Here is a 13340-nt window from a genome sequence, read left to right as displayed (position 1 = left end):
TATGCATGGTATAATCTCACTCTTTTGGTACTGGATGAGACCTGATTTGTGACTACTATATGATCTCTTCTGGAGAATGTCCCATGTGCACTCAAAAAGAATGTGTATTCTGCTGCTTTAGGGTGAAATGCTCTGAATATATCTGTGAAGTTCATTTGGTTCAGTTTATCATTCAAAGAAAGCCCTTGTTTCCTTGTTGATCTTCTGCTTCTTACGTCATCTGTCTATTGCTGTGAACAGGGTGTTAAAGTCCCCTACCATTATTGTATTATTATCAATGTTTCTTTAATTTTGTTATTAATTGGTTTATTTATTTGGCTGCTACCAAGTTAGGGGAAATTGTTAGATCTTCTTGTTGGATAGACCCTTTTATTATGATAGAGTTTCCTTCTTCATCTCTTATTACAGTCTTTAGTTTATAATCTAATTTGTCTGATATAAGGATTGCTACCCCAGCTTTCTTTTGATGTCCATTAGCATGATAAATGATTCTCCACTCCCTCACTTTCAATCTGGAGGTGTCTTTGGATCTAAAATGAGTCTCTTGGAAGTACCATATCAATGGGTCTTTTTTTTTTTTTTTAATCTAATCTGTTACTCTGTGTCTTTTGATTGGAGTTTAGGCCATTCACATTTGGAGTAATTATTGAAAGATAGGAATTTAGTGCCATTGTATTACTTGTAAAGTCACTATTTATGTATATTATCTCTGTTTCTTTCTGGTCTTTGTTACTTTTGGGCTCTTTGTTTGCTTAAAGGATCTCCTTTAATATTTCCTGCAGGGCTGGTTTAGTGATCACAAATTCTTTTAGTTTCTGTTTGTCCTAGAAGTTCTTTATTTCTCATTCTATTCTGAATAACATCCTTGCTGGATAAAGTATTATTTGCTGCATGTTTTTATCATTTAGCACTGAGAATATTTCATGCCAGTCTTTCCTGGCCTGCCAGGTTTCTGTGGACGTATCTGTTGCCAGCCTTATGTTTCTTCCCTTATGGGTTCAGGACCTCTTGTCCCCAGCTGCTTTCAGGATTTTTCTTTATCACTGAAATTTGCAAGCTCCACTATTAAACGTTGAGGTATTGACCTGTTTTTCTTAAAGATTTCATTTATTTATTTGAGAGAGAGAACACATATAGAGAGAGGGGCAGAGGAAGAAGAAGAAGCAGACTCGCCACTGAGCAGGGAGCCTGATGGAGGTCTTGATCCCAGGACCCTGAGATCACGATCTAAGCCAAAGTCAGACATTTACTGACTGAGCCACCCAGGTTTCCCAGTGTTGACCTATTTTTACTGATTTTGAGGTAAGTTCTCTGTGCCTCATAGAATTGAATGCCTGTTTCCCTCCCCAGATGAGGGAAGTTCTCAGCTATCATTGGTTCAAATAAACCTTCTGCCCTTCTCTCTTTCCTCTTCCTCTGGGACCTCAATTATTATAATATTGTTTTACTTTATAGTATCACTGATCTCTCGAATCATCCCCTTGTGATCTAGTAGTTGTTTATCTCTCTTTCTCAGCTTCCTTATTCTCCATCATTTTGTCTTCTATATCACTGATTCTCTCCTCTGCCTCATTTATCCTACCAGTTGGAGCCTCTGTTTTTGATAACATCTCAGTAATAGCCTTTTTTATTTCAACTTGATTAGATTTTAATTCTTTTATTTCTCCAATAAGGGATTGTTTAGTGTCTTCCATGCTTTTTTGAAGCCTAGCGAGTATCTTTATAATCATTGTTTGAATTCTAGTTCTGACATCTTACTTATATCCATATTGATTAAATCCCTGGCAGTGAGTACTACCTCTTGTTCTCTCTTTTGGGGCAAGTTCTTGCATCTTATCATTCTGTCCAGAAAAGAGTAAATGAAAGAGAGAGAAAGCACAAAAACAGCAACAGCGACACCAGAAAAATATACAATAAGCAAATCAGAAGAAAACAGAACCACCTCTCCCCCCAAAAAGAATAAAATCAAACAGATGTTGAACAGAACAATAAACTAGATCCTGGGTGTATTTTGGTCTGTTTATTAGAAGAAATCAGATACCAAAATAGGAGAGAAAGAAAAACTTACATTTATACAAAAAATGAAATTGAATACAATGAAAGAAAGCCAAAAATAAAAAATATACATAAAATATAAATGTAAAAATGAAAATTAAAAAATATTTTTAAAAATAATTGATAAAATAAGAATATAGCTGAAAAGGAAAAACATATAAAACTGAGACTAAGGAATAATAAGAAAAAAGCATGAATGCTATATACTGCTTTCCTTAAGAGCTGGAGTTTTGCAGTTCTCTTTGATTGGTAAACTTGGTATTAGCTAGAAGTTCCTGGTAGTCTTCTGGTGTAGGGGCCTGTTACCCTGATTCTCAGGTGTCTGTGCCCAGGCAGAATTGTACCACCTTTGCCAGGGGGCTGGGCTCGGTGCAAGTGGCTCCTGAGCTGATGTGGGGGATAAAAATGGCAGTGCCCTGATCTCTAGTCCCAGAGCTACAAGTTTATGCCCTCCACTTTTCAATGAGCCCTCCTAGAAAATTAATCACTCTTGTCTCCCTGTTTTGTCTCAACTCTGGATTCACTCAGCCTGTAATGGAGCTTTTTTAATTTCAGGCACATGACCCCATTTTGAGTCTCCAAACGTTATGGACTCACATGGCACACACCCCTACCACTCCTCCCCGGAGGAACTCTGCCACACTTGGGCACCCCAATTCTTTATGTGACCCTGGGCATCCTGAGACCACCTGGGATTTTACCCTGCTTCACCACTAAGCACCTTTTAGACAGACTTCTAAAAGTTCTGATTTTGCACTTTGCTGTTTATAACACTTTCGGTTGCTAGCTTATGGAGGCTCCCTCCTCCTGTAGGTTATCTTCTGATATATCGCCTTTGGTTCATGTCTCCACACCTCCTACCTTGCAAAAAGTTATCGCTTTTCTATTTGTAGAATTGTAGCAATTCTACAAATTTTATTAGATCTCTGCTTGATTTCATAGGTGTTCAGAATGATTTGATAACTATCTAGCTGATTTTCAGGGACCAGACAAAATTAAGGTCCCCTATTCCTCCACCATCTTAACTCCTCCCCCTACTTCTTTTTTTTCAGATTATGTGCCTTTTATTTCCTTTTCTTGCCTTATTGCATCAGTTAGAATTACAACATTATGTTGAATAAGAATGGTAAGAGCAAGTATGCTTGCATTTTCCCTGATATCAGGGGGAAAGCATTTAGTCTTTCATGCTTGAGAGTAATGTGAACTGTACCTTTTTTTGTAGATGATGTTTATCAAGCTGAGGAAGTTCTCCTGTATTCCTGTTTTTCTGAAAATCTTTATCATGAATAAGCCTTGAATTTTGGCAAATACCTTTCCTGCATCAATTAATATAATCATGTGATTTTTGTTAGCCTATCAGTAAGGTAGATTACACTGATTGATTTTTTTTTAAAGGCTTTATTTATTTATTTGAAAGAGAAGGAGAGTGCATGAGTGGTGGGGAGGGGCAGAGGCAGAGAGAAAAGCAGACTGTGCTGAGCAGGGAGCTCAACGCTATGTGAAGCTTGGTCCCAGGACCCTGGGACCATAACCTGAGCAGATGCTTAACTGACTAAGTCACCCAGGTGCCCCTGCTATTTATTTTCTATATCTTGTTCCTATTATGCACAAACTAGATACTGTCACAAATACTAAAGAGTGCCTGCCCTCAAAAACTTTATTGTCTAATGTTCTTTAATTCACTGTGTTACTGATGGAGAAAAGCCCTAGGAGATTATCAAGGAGAAATGCTTTAAGAGGCATTACAAGCCAGGGTGCCTTTCATACCATGAAACTTGGTACCTTGTAGCCAATAGGGAGAGACCTTACTTTTGTTTGGGGAGGGGGTATGCAGTGAACCCAGTCATGGTTGAACCAAATAGGGGTTTCAGTCAGTACTTACAGGGTATATTAGTCTGGGTTCTTCAGAGAAACAGAACCAATAGGAGATACATACACACATATATACAAATGTTTTCAAGGTTCATCCATCTTTTAGTGTGTGTATGTCCTGTTGGTCCTCTCTCCTCCTTCCTCTACTTGCTTTCATTACCCTTGGTCATTATGAAGAATTGGTTCATTAATGTTGACTAGAGTGTAGAGGTTTTCATATAACACTTGGTTGTCTTCTAATGGAGTGTGCAACAGCAGTCCAGGAATGGCTTTGTCATATTTGTCTTTGTGTCTCTAGCATTCAGCAGAGCCTAGTACCTAGTATTTCCTGTTTGCTCATTGTTATTGCTGAGCTTTGGAATGCTTTTTCTGGGTTTGTTTATGGGTACGTATTTTTTTGGTTTTGGGGAGAGGATGCTACAAGATAACAGGTCCCACATACTAAGATGGTTTCAGTTTTTAAATTTAAATCTTTAGTCACTTGGAATTTATTCTGGTATGAGGCAGGAATGCCTAAAGAGTATTATCCTATTATATATATATTTCTTAAGTTATATGTCTAACCTTCTAGGCATTGATTTTTGTTTTCTCTACTGTTTTATTTCTTTCTATCCACTGATTTCTAATTTTAAGATAATTATACATGCATTTTTGACTACTATGTTCTGAGTGAAACAAAGCTCCACTTACAATATATATCATAGAGAGAAAAGTTTACTAAAATATATTCAGAAAGGGAAGAAGGCATCTCCTGTTCCTGATCCTACAAACTTAAAAAAAAAAAAAATCTGTCTTTTTGTGCTAAAAACTGTATAGAGGGGTGCCCTGGTGGCTCAGTGGTTGAGCTTTTGCCTTTGGCTCAGGTCATGATCCTGGGGTCCCAGGATTGAGTGCTGTATTGGGCTCCCGGCAGGGAGCCTGCTTCTCCCTCTGCCTGCGTCTCTGCCTCTCTCTCTGTTCTCTCATGAATGAATAAATAAAATCTTAAAAAAAATACATAGAGATAAAATGCCTAGCCATTGAGAGAATGTATAAAATCAATACATAATAAAACATGTATCAGATAGAAAAGAATCTAGTCTAACAATGAAGCAGTCAGGTAGTCAAAATGTTATTATAAGTAATTAGATGGTTCAAAATACACAAGGAATACTGAGCTGGTGTTTTCGGGGCAGCAAAACACCAAGTTTCATATTACTTTCTACAATAATTAACTAAATCATTTACATTTAAGTGCCACAAACTAGGTAGTTTCAAGTGACAGAGATTTCTTCTGTAACAGTTCTGACTAGAAATCTGAGATTAAAATGTCAGTAGCAGTAGGGGCCATGCTGTCTCTGAAGATTATAAGGGAGAATCTGTTCTATGCCTTTCTCTTAGCTTCTAGTATTTTCAGTAATCATTGGAGTTGGCTTTTTAGATATATTGTTATAATCTCTGCCTGTCTGATCACATACCTTTCTGTGTGTGTATATCTGTCTTTGTCTGTCTTCTTTTAAGGAAGAAGGAGAGAGAGACTTGAGCAGACTCCCCTCTGAACAGGGAGCCCAATATGGGGCTCAATCCCAGGACCCTGAGATCATGACCTGAGCTGAAGGCAGACACTTAACTAACTGAGCTACCCAGGCACCCCCATCTCATTTTTTGAGATTAGAATAGCATTGGTAGCATTTTTAGATAAAAACACTGCTAAAGAGAAACTCACAGGCAAACTGAAAAACTACGAACACAAATAAAAAGTAAAAAATACATCATTAACAAACTAAACTCAGCAATGTACAAAAATCAAACATCCATTATGACCAATTTGACTGATTGTATATCAAACTCTGACTTAATTTATCCTAAGAAAAGGTAAAAGGAGAAAAAAAAAACAATATGAGCATTTCAATGTATACAGTAAAGGTCATTGACAAATTTTAGCATTAATTCATGACAACCTTCATTGTCCCCAAAAGTAAATACAAATAGAAGGGAATTTCTGTAATATGATAAATAATGGACATCAACAACTTAATTTTATATTGAAATGTTAGGAACACTTCATGATGAAATGTTAGAGGCATTCCATTCAATCAGGAATAAGGCTGTAGTTACCATGCCTGATTAATATTAATATTATACCAAAGGTTCTTGTCAGCCCATTCCAGGCCAACAAGAATGCAGGTACTTTAACTATTTTGCTCATCATTGAATTCCAGAAAGGTGGAACAGAGCCCAACACACTACAGGCATTCAGCAAATATTTGAGTAAAGAAGCCATATCTACAAAAATGATTTACTTAAAAAAAAAAAACAACAGGAAAGCAATGGAGAATAAATGTTTTCATATGTAAGCAATTAACATTCATTTTAAAATTCTAGCAACATAGAAAAATACAAAGAATATAGTAAAAGACCATTTCAAATTTCACCACAAAGAAGCAACTGTTAACAGCTCTGAGCACACATCATTTTACATATTACTCTAGGCATATTTACAGATGGAAGTAGGTAGATGAACTGATAAAAAATGGATCTGGGGTATGCATAATATTTTAAGTAAAATGATACTGAACTTTAATCCACAGAAAAACAATTGAAGTGAAACTGAAGAATAGTCAAATACCAGATAGGTATTTCTTTCTTTCGTTTTGTTTTGTTTTTAAGTAGGCTACATGCCCAGTGTGGAGCCCAATGTGGGGCTTGAACTCACGACCTTGAGATTGAGACCTGAGCTGCTGAGATCAAGAGTCAGATGCTGAACTGACTGAGCCACCCAGACACCCCCCAGGTAGGTGTTTCTTAACTAGACATGTCATTAGTTCCTAAAAGATCCCACCAAAGTTAAGGAAAACCTAGTGATTGGAGTAATTTTTTAAACTACCTTTTTCTATTTAAGCTTATCAATCAATATCTACTTTAAGAAATTAATCAATTGATACATTCTCTTTCTTTTATCTCCCTTCACCTAGTGCCTTGAATTGGTTTTTGTTATATTATTGTCAGGTTTTGAGACCTGTACATTCTCTTCTGTAACCATAACTTCCTCAATTATGAAGCATTAGTTTATGTCACTGATTCCCAACTGGGGGCGGTTGTGCCCTAGGGGAATATAGGGCAATGTCTGGAAACATTTTGGGTTGTCAAACCTGTGGGGAGTGCTATTGGCATCTAGTGGGTGGAGACCAGGAATGCTGCTAAATATCTAACAAGCACAGCCTCTACAACAAAGAATTAATTATCCAGCCCCAAACCTAAGTGCTATGACTAAGAAACCCTGATTTAATGTCTAAGTGGGATTCAAAACTCACCAATAGTCCTTTTCACATAGCTTCTTTCCTTGTATTCTTTAATGTTGTTGTTGTTAGCTGATTTTAACATCTAGTAGATTTTTTTCTCTTCAGAAGGGCTTATAATTACTATATTCCCTTGCTTAGTTGATAATGTCTGTCTACTGACTTTATATGGAGAATAACTTGGCTGAGTATGAGTTTCTTGAGTTAAATTTTCTTTCCCTCAGAAAATTGTGGACTTTGTTCCACTGTTATTTGGCATTAAATATTACTTTGAAGAAACCCAATGTCAACCAAGTTCTTTTCTATTGCTATGTGTCTGTTGCATAATAAAAAATGTAACTGACCTTTGTCCTTGGTTCCTAAGCCCTTGGAGACTCTAAACCCTTAGAATTCCTGAGTAGTAGGAGTATCTTTGTTATTCATGAACCCCTTAAATTACACCTGAGTTTATGCTAGCAAAGTGACTCAGGAGGAAAGGTCTGGTCACCTGAAGGGTCAACTATGTGATTACATGGTTGGAACTTCAAAGCTATCCCAACCTCTGGAAGAGAAGGAGAGCTGGAGATTGACTGCAGTCACTTGGCTAATGATTCCCTGATAAAAACTTGGTGAAGCTTCCTGGTTAGTGAATACATTGGATGTGCTGGGAGGGTGACATTCCCTGATTCCACAGGGAGGGAGCATGGAAGACCCTCCCAGACTTTGCTTTATGTTTCTCTTTATGTGGCTGGTTCTGATCTATGTCATTTGTAATAAAACTAAGTATAGCACTTGAGTTCTGTGTTCTAGTGGCTTAAGGAACATACGGGAGTTGTGGGACCCCCTGATTTTATAGCCAGTTGGTCAGAGGTTTGGGTGGCCTGGGGGACCCCAGAACTTGCAGTTAACATATAAAGTGAGGAAAGTCTTGAGGGGATTGTACCTTTAAAGCTGTGGGGTCTGATGTTAATCCCAGTTAGTGTCAGAACTGAATTCAAGAATAGTATTGTAGAGCCTCACTTACTCTGCCTGGGTGCTTATGTAATTTTTTTCCTTAATCATAAATAATTAACTTCAGCCAGAGATGTTCTGGCTTAGTCCTATATCAGATCTTACCTGGAACAAAATGTGTTCTATTATTCTGCAGATTCTTTCTCTGCTATGCTAGTTTTGTTATGCTATGCTATTATAATTTCTCCATCATTCTTGATAAAGTTACTGAGTTGGGTCCTTGGGCTCTCCAAGCAATAGAAATCAATTGGGGCCAAATGGGAATTTCCAGGAAAGGCTCTTTTTGGGGCTTATGCTCTAGCACAAGGGAGACACTACAAAAGAGAAGGTCTTTCATGCTGGGTCTGAGAACAAAGACCGAGAAAGTTTTTAGTTTTTGTTTTTAAAGATTTTTATTTTATTTATTTATTCATGAGAGACAGAGAGAGAGAGAGAGAGAGAGAGAGAGAGAGCAGCAAAGACACAGAGGGAGAAGCAGGCTCCATAACGGAAGCCTGATGCAGGACTTGATCCCGGGATTAAGCCCTGAGCCAAAGGCAGATGCTCAATCACTGAGCCACCCAGGCGTCCCTACTGGGAAAGTTTTTAAAGAACTAATGAGGGGAAAGGAGTGACATCTAAGTGATGAGGGAGCAGAAGGCAAGCTAACACCCCACACCCAGGTGGGATATGTGTGACATTCCTTAGGCACTTCTAGCTGCCCTAAAAGCTGAGGGGAAGGACAAACAAGTGGTTTATTTATAGATTATAGTCCCTGCAAAACATTGAGTTCCCCTCAGTTTACAAATGTCTTACTAATTTACAAGAAAAGAGCACTCTTATCAATAACCTAACTTCTAGAAGGAAATATAGATAAAATTAAATGTCCTTATAACCTGCAGCCCATGACAAAATACTTGGGGCAGGTAGAGTATAATGTTCCTCCAGGAAAGTCCCAACTGTCTTAATGTTAATGCCTTGCTAGAGGGAAAAACAACCTCACATTGACAATAGCAAGGTTTTGGATTTTCTGTGAGTCTTCTTTAGCATAAGAAAATCCTTTTCAAACTTCTCCTATCTTTATTTCCCTTAACCCCAAAGTATATAATCAATTGCTCCTCACAACCCCAGTACAGCTCTTTGTGCCCACCTGTTCTGTCCCCATGCTTTAATAAATCCACCTTTGACCAAAGATGAGACTCTTTAGATGTATATCAGTGGGCCATGTGCTTGGAGGATGATTGCCAACACGTATCTTGGGGGTTTAGAGATAAAGGGAAATTTCTTTTTTTTTTTTTTAATTTTTTTATTTATTTATGATAGTCACACACAGAGAGAGAGAGAGAGAGAGAGAGAGCGAGGCAGAGACACAGACAGAGGGAGAAGCAGGCTCCATGCACCGGGAGCCCGTGGGATTCGATCCCTGGTCTCCAAGATCGCGCCCTGGGCCAAAGGCAGGCGCCAAACCGCTGTGCCACCCAGGGATCCCCTAAAGGGAAATTTCTAAAGGAGTTTTTATATGTTAAAGTAGACTTACAGGCTCCTGGGGGTTGGGCTAAGATTGCCTTTTGCCCTTAGCAAAGTATGAACATGGAGGCAGTTGAGTCCATAGAGGAATATCCCTTTGCCTATTTTGAGGACTTGTCAATGTGCTGCCCTGGGCTCGTGCCTTTCCCTCAGCTAGTCCTGTGTTCCCCCACCAGCGCCTACTCAACCCATACTCCTAAAACTCTGCCCATACCCTCTGCATTCCTTTCAGTGACAATGAATATCATCAAGTTCCTAGCTTGGGCCACCCTCTCCACTGCGTCCTTGACATCATCTACTCTCTTCTACTCAAGAACATTACTCCTTCAGTAACCTCTCTTCCATACCATCCATTTCTTCCTTTTGTTTGGACTAGGAGTTGTAGTAAAGAGACAGTCAGCCACAAGCACATGGTAATATCTCCTTTATTAAAATATCTTGAGCTGTTTGTCCTCTTCCAATTCTTCATTCCTCTTCTCCTTTATAGCAAAATTCTCAAAATAGTTATCCAACTTGTAGTCTTTCCTTCTTTATTCTCTCTCTCCCTCCTTGTGGAAACATTTCAACCATATATACTAAAAGCTAGAATAGTATAAGAATCCATATGTATCCATCACTCTGCTCCAACAATTGTCAACACATGACCAATTTTGTTTCATTTATACCCCCACCCACCCACCTACCCCCTCCTTGCATTACTTGGAAACAAATCTAAAAATCGTATCATTTAGTTAATTTAGCTAATTTGACCCTGTAGCTGAATTTAACCTATTTTTCTGTCTCTGTACTTTCTGTAAACTGATATATCTAGCGGCCATATCAATATTTAGCAAAATGATTGCATAAATAGTATTGTGTAATTACTATTGCAAGACATCTGGGGAAAAAATGTCAAATTGGAGTATCTTTTGTGATTTTTAGGTATCAGCCTGATCCATCCATTATAAGGTTCCATCAGCTTTTCACCTGATGCAGCTTTGGACAATCATTTCCTATATCCATTATTTCATGGAGATTCCTATTTTCTCTGGAAGGAATCAGGTTTTCTTTTCTAGTACTCAACTGAAATGTAATCCCCTTCAAAAATAAAACATTTTCAAAAACTCCTACAGAAAAAGGGCAGTTTTATAGAACTGTTTCAACTATTTTGTCAACTATTTACAGACAGAAGAATTTTAATTCTTTTTCTCTCTCTTTTTAGAGATTTTATTTATTTATTCATGAGAGACATAGAAAGAGAGGCAGAGACATAGACAGAGGAAGACACAGACTCCTCAAGGAGAGCCCGATATGGGATTCAATCTTGGGTCTCCGGGACCACACCCTGAGCTGAAGGCAGACACTCAACCAGTGAGCAACTCAGGCATCCCAGAAGAATTTTAATTCTGTTTCATATATATTTTGTAAGGAGGGAATAAGGGGCATTTCATGGTGTCCTGGCAAGAAGACAGAAACCTGGCCACTGGTCCAGGATTTCCCTCTGAGTCTAAAAGAAAATAACAGAACTGGGCTTTCTAATCGGGTCTTACTTCAAAACCCATATTCTCAAACAACAACAACAACAACAATGACAAAACCCATATTCTCTTTACTTTGTTGTGAGCTGTTTTATTAATTTATCTGAAGGACAGTGTTCATAATCTCTATGGACAATAAGACTTTAACAAGAAGAATAAAGGCATTCTGAACAAACTCTGGATTTCCAATGTATTATTCAAATGGGTGCTGGGGGCAGCCTGGATGGCTCAGTGGTTTAGCGCTGGCTTCGTCCCAGGTCGTGGTCCTGGAGACCCAGGATCAAGTCCCATGTCGGGCTCCCTGCATGGAGCCCACTTCTCCCTCTGCCTGTGTCTCTACCTCTCTCTCTCTCTCTGTATCTCTCACGAATAAATAAATGAAATTTTAAAAAATTGTCAAAAAAAAAAAAAAACAACAAATGGGTGCTAGGTTATGCTGTAGAAACAAACTAACCCAAAGCTCAGAGGCTGAAGCCTAATGCAAAAGTTCTGTGTTGATGGGTTTTCCTGGCTAGCTCTCCTCCACAAAGTGACTCAGGACCCTTATGTTCATAGACTCCACTCTCTCTCAGGCCTCCTAAGATCCTTGTGCTGGATCCTCTGAAATCAGCCAGTCGACAAACAGGAGAGCAAGAGCCAGAGCAAAGAGCTTAGAGAGACAGTTGTGGAGGATCTCATATGATTTTAGGCTTAGAAGTATGTATCACTTCTGCCCACATTCTGGTAGCTCCACCTTCCTTTCTAGGGAGCTGAGAAATTAGCCTAACCCTGGACCTAGCAGGAAGAGAAATACTTTGGGAGCATCTACATGAAGAAAGCAACAGTTTATTTTAATATAAAAATAATACACACATGTGGATAAAAATAAAAGATACAGAATGATATAATAGTAGTTACCAAATGTATTGCAAAACAAGGGTGTGTGTGTGTGTGTGTAGGGAAGTGGGTGGAATATACTACAACTAGTTTTTCAAACAAGTCTTAAATCAAAACTTTATTTTTTCTCCCAATTTCTGCTTTTCCCCTGCTATATACAATATCCCTTAGTGACTTCTTTGGATGATCCCACAACTCAGAATTACTTTAAGTTATAAAAGTTTGTCCACTTAAAAATGTTTTTTTTTTTTTTTTTTTTTAATTTTTATTTTTTTATGATAGTCACAGACAGAGAGAGAGAGAGGAGAGAGAGGCAGAGACACAGGCAGAGGGAGAAGCAGGCTCCATGCGCCGGGAGCCTGATGTGGGATTCGATCCCGGGTCTCCAGGATCGTGCCCTGGGCCAAAGGCAGGCGCTAAACCGCTGCGCCACCCAGGGATCCCCACTTAAAAATGTTAATCACAAACTCAATGTACATTGCACATGTTCCCCTCTCCCCAGCATAGATTTGCTCTGTGCTCCTGGAGACCAGCAGTGGACAAGAGGACTGGCTACTTTTTTGCACTCCTTCCATTCTGTCACCTAGATTAGAGACAAGTGGCTTGTCTGTCTCCCAGACACCTTTCCCTTTCCCATTTCTAAGCTCTAGATACTCTGTTGTTGGGGCAAGGAAAAAAAATTGGGGCAAGAGGGTTTATCATGTTGTGTGACTTTAATCCTCTGTCTGTTGGGTCTACCTGTTCAAGCCCAGGTACCTTCTGGGAATCTACTTGACACACAAGATACATATCTTTAGAACACTCCGTCTCAGGCTGCAGGCCTCTCCTCTGTTGTCTCTCTACCCATCTCACTTTCTGTGCCCTCTTCTATGTCTCTTTCTTCTCTCCCTGGCTCATTTCCACACTTGGCCCGGCAGAAGGGGGCATCATCCCAGGAATGTGATGCCAAGTCTCTTCTTCTAGGCACTTCTAACCTTTATGAGGGATTCCCTTAGTGTCCCTCTCAGCAAAGAGTGTAAAAGTAATCTCTTCTCCCTTGTCCCCAGGCTTCTGATGTAGCCCCAAAAGCAGAGTGGTATCAGGGTAGCAGGACCAGCTGACTCACTTTTTCACAAACCAGAGAGAGTTACCTTAGTCTTTTTTGACAGTTCTCTTTAGAATGGAAAGGGCAGTGACTTAACACTTCTTAATCCTTAGCTTTGGGCTTTAGTTGAGAAATGTGAAGAAATGTCTGAAGTTTTACTAA

This window comes from Canis aureus, chromosome 8 (genome assembly GCF_053574225.1).
Source record: "Canis aureus isolate CA01 chromosome 8, VMU_Caureus_v.1.0, whole genome shotgun sequence".
NCBI lineage: Eukaryota > Metazoa > Chordata > Mammalia > Carnivora > Canidae > Canis > Canis aureus.
This window is presented reverse-complemented; position numbering follows the sequence as displayed.